Raw genomic sequence first — 4892 nt, 5'->3', positions numbered from 1 at the left:
GAATTTCCCAAACCGTAGGATGTTGAAATGACTATTCCAAAGATACCCGGATGGTGTACTTCCGGTCAGAATCTAAAGTGCAGATCGATGCGTAAAAACAAACAAACCCATTGAGCATTGGATGAGGATTCAATTAAAACTACGAGTAAAAAGTGTTAAAAAACTACAGACATGGAGGATGTGCAAGTCTGGCAGTTAGAGGGGTTTCAATAAAAGGGTTTGAGTGTTTAATTAACAGTATCTAAGCTGGCAAAATTGTATTGTGAATTTTTGTAAAGATACGTTTTTGGATGCATCATCATAAATTGCAAACACATGAGAGTCTTGGCATGAAAGAGCCATGACTGGCAGATCAACGTGCTACAACATTTCTCTCCGAAACGGTTGAAAATTAAATTTGATTGAATGAAGGATTTTAAAGGTGCTCTAAGCGATGTCAAACATTTTTTAGGCCAAAACATTTTTTGTCACATAAAGCAAACATCTAGCTGCCGCTAGCTGCCTGTCCCCAAAACACACTGTAAAAAAACGCTGTCTATGCAGACAACCCTGGCTCCACAAATGGCAACAAAAACAAACTGCGGCAACCCGCTCCACGAAACATAACAAACTGTTCCAGCCAATAACTGACAAGAAGGCGCTGGGGTGGGGTTTGGGCATCGCTTAGAGCACTTTTAACCGTGACAAGATGATTGACAGAGTTTACAGTGACAGGATGCACACGACAGAGCTGTCCGTTAAAGATGATGTCCCAAAGCTTGCCTTCTCTTTTGCTACACACTCAAAAAGAGTACATACTTTTTTCTTCACAAAAAGAGTACATGCTTTTAGGGCATAGTATAAGTAGGCGAATGGGATGCAGCTTTTATTTGGAGTTCGTTTCAAGAGTTTAATGTCAGTTGGCATTCATAATGTTGCATTAATGCCACCTGCTGTCTCACTTTAACTTATTTAAATTAAATTTGTCCTTCCAGTACAGTCCTCCCTAGGACATTAAAAAAATATCTCTTGTTCATTATTTTGTTTCAGGTGTTTGCCAACAGATTGCCAAAGCAAACTTCCTGGAAAAGTTGGATGGTTTTGTGTCTCCGGGCTCTTTGGATCACTGAGGCTATTGTCATAAATGGACATTTTACCCTCTCCGTTTTCAAAAACAAGATTTTGTATACCTGTCAGTTTTCAGAAAAGAGTTTGTTTTGATAAACCGTGTGTATATATGCTGTCAAGAACATGCCAAACCTGTAGATGGCAGTGTAACGAGATGCTCAAGCCCACGTTAGCTAATCAGAATCACGAAAATAGCAAGAATTTGAAGCTTTGCGGGAGACGCCATTGTAGCAGAACTTCACCCGCTGATTCCCATTCATTTTGGCGTCACTTTGACAGCGAATAACTTTACATCTGAGGCGTCCAAAGACTTCATTTGTCCATTATTTATTTCTAAAGAAACACGACAATGTATAAAATGCTCCATTATTTTGTATCTTACGTTACGGCTCAGTAGAATCCGTTTTTTTTGTAAAAATAGGCTAAAGATTGCGTCACAACCACGGGACTTTCTGTCGCACAACAGAGACATTACCGTATAGGCAGGAGGAGAAGCTCGCAGGCAATCTTTTACTGTCTATGAGGCAATCGGGGGACATGGAGGCACAAAGTCACGGGAGAAGCCCATAAATAGAGAGTCCATAAAAGCAACAGGGCAAAATATTTCAACAACGTTTTTGAGCAATTAGGTGATTCAGATTTGGGTTGGCACAGCTACTAGAAGATTTACTGGCAGACTGTCGCCAAGCTCAGTTTGAGCCTTCGCAGTCGCTCAGACATCAGACAGGAAGTGCAATAATCGGGCTTCAGTCGATGAAATCAATGGGGTTGCTGTGTCCATTTCTTTTGCTGTCAATGGAAAATAGCAACAACAGCAACGTATACTTGCAAATGCAAACAGACGAAAGTAGTTTGCACCAACATAAATGTGACTGCTACTCTGAATGCATCCATGATCACTATAGCCAAATGAAAATGCAATGTCGCAATTTTGACTCAGGTGCATGTTCTGGCGCACACAGTGATGTCGGCTGCAAAAATGCAAACGTGATAACAAAGTTATCCAAAATCTCCACTCTGGCCGGAGTTTTTAGAAAAACTCTTTCTCATAGACTAATTCTCTGTTTGCGTGTTAACGAAGGCCACAAACGAAGGGGAAATGTCTCAGTTTTTCAAAATAACCATGTACATGTAAACGGGGCCTGAAATCAATCTTAGACACCTGTGATAAATAGTCTGCCAGGTGAGCCCAATTGAAGGAAAACTGCTTTACTAAGCAGGCCACAGGTTTCAAGCAATATGGGAAAGAAAACAGATCTCTCTGCTGTGGAAAAGCGTCAAATACTGGTATGAAAACATTAGATTTCATGAAAGCAAAGCGTGATCATTGTACTGTGAAGAGATTTGTGGCTGATTCGGAGCACAGGCGGGTTCGTGCAGATAAAAGCATAATGAGGAAGGTTACTCCCAGACAAATTCATCGGATTAAGAGAGCAGCTGCAAAAATGGCATTACAAAGCAGCAAACAGGAATTTGAAGCTGCTGGTGCCTCTGGAGTCCCGTGGACCTCAAGGTGTAGGATTCTCGAGAGGCTTGCAGTTGTGCATAAACTCTCTGCCACCCCTAACCAATGCTCACAAGCAGAAACGGTTGCAGTGGGCCCAGAAATACATGAAGACTAATTTTCTTCAAAAGACGTCAACAAGGAGGTGGTGGAGTCATGTTTTGGGCGGGAATAATGGGAAGAGAGCTGGTAGGTTTCTGACTGACCACTTTCTTCCATGGTACAAAAAGAAGAACTGTGCCTTCTAAGACAAAATCATCTTTATGTACGTATGACAATGCACCATCTCATGCTGCAAAGAATACCTCTGTGTCATTGACTCCTATTGGGTATAAAAGGAGAGAAGCTCATGGTGTGGCCCCCATCCTCCCCTGACCTCAACCCTATTGAGAACCTCTGGAGCATCCTCAAGCTAAAGATCTATGAGGATCGGAGGCAGTTCGCATCAAAACCGCAGCTCTGGGAGGCTATTCTGACATCCGGCACAGAAATTCAAGCAGAAACTCTTCATAAACTCACAAGTTCAATAGACACAAGAATTGTGAAGGTGATATCTAAGAAGTGCTATGTTAACATGTAACTTGTCCAGTTAAGATGTGTTTGAATGAAATAGCTTTTGATTTCAGTAAATATGACCTCCTAACGCTGCAAACTCAACATATGACCATTTTCAGTTCTCTGTTTTTCAACTCTGTTGTGCATAATAATTTGGAACAGGGCATTTTGAGTTTTTTATTTGTGGAAAAAATACTGTTTTCGTTGTGTGGTTGGTGGCTTTTGAAAATCATACTGACTGTCATTTGCATCGATTATTTGGGAAAATCAGTGTAAAATCTAATTTGCATGATAATTTAGAACGCAGTGTATAAGGCTGCTCTCAGATGTTCTCTACCAATGTACCGCAGCTCTTGTTTTACAAACTTCTTTTCACCCCTAAGCAAAGAAAGAAAGCCCAAGCACACACTGCACATCGGCCTACTTGCTACTACAAAAAGCGAGATCACACAGACGTCCCACATTCATCCCCTACTGTGACCTACTCGAGTCAGTCAATAAATCAACAACACACCGTAATCCTCCCATATCCATCCCTGCAGTTATACAAAGAGTGATAATTAACTCTGCTTCACAATGCAAATTCCTCCCTTATAATCCTGTTGTTGTTAGTGGATGTTTTGTTCTGCAAGTAATAGATAACAAATCTAGTCGAGCATTAGGAGTCCAAAAAGTTTAATGCAAATTTTAGACTGCAGATATCCTGTGATGTTTTGTGCATGGAGAGTAAACTTTGAAATGTTTGTATAATTGGCCATAAAATGTCTCAGATTAATATGTCACATCTCTTTCCTACATGTCTTTGATCTGTAAAAGCCTCTGCATTATTAACCTGGAAGCTGAAATTGCTCTATATACTCAGGATTATCATGATTACAGAGAAATCCAACTGACAATAAATAGAAATAAGTTTGTGCTCAGATAAAACAAAATATTAATGAGAATCTGACTTTAAAGCTGCTTACGTTTTATTAGATTTATTAATGACAAGATTGTCATGTTTACTGTTCAAGGTCACAACCTCTAGATTTACAATGTCTGATGAATAAAATTAAAGCAATTTTATGCAGCTTTTTAAAAAATAAACAATAATAATATTAATAATAATTTCATCTTAATCAAGTCTCAAATGAAACATATAATAATTTGTTTTATTTTGTATAATTAATTATGTTTTAAAGTCGTTGGGACAAATTTTACGGGAAAGTTGCACACTGTAGATAATTTACCTGTCACCTCACATAACGTTATACATTTAAATAATGTCATCATATATTTTGATTTGACCAGGGACAAATAAACATTTTGAATGTTCAATTTATTTTTAGATCTGATTTCTAGATTTGAAATATTTTTTTATGTAATTTAATTTCATTACATGTGGCTGAATCACAGCTATTTTGGAACAACATGTATTTTGAAGCACTATAAAAATAAATTGAACTGAATTCAATTGAAAGTCTTCGAGGTCCAGTAATTTCCCATTCTGATTCACTTTCAGGACTGTTTATTGCACACCTGGAAGTCTAACCTTAAACTGATTTCAAAATGATGATGTTTGTCTCCAATGGTGAGGTTATTTATATGATTTTTGATTGCTTTACTATGTGGAAAGCCCAGGAGGACATTAAAGAGCAGGCTTTAACTCCTCAGATCTTATCGGGAAACTCCATTTTGAGTGCATCGCAAAAAAAAAAAAAAAAAAAAAAAAAAACACAAGCATTTC

Source organism: Pimephales promelas, chromosome 14 (genome assembly GCF_988280905.1).
Source record: "Pimephales promelas chromosome 14, fPimPro1.hap1.1, whole genome shotgun sequence".
Taxonomy (NCBI): Eukaryota; Metazoa; Chordata; class Actinopteri; order Cypriniformes; family Leuciscidae; genus Pimephales; species Pimephales promelas.
This window is presented reverse-complemented; position numbering follows the sequence as displayed.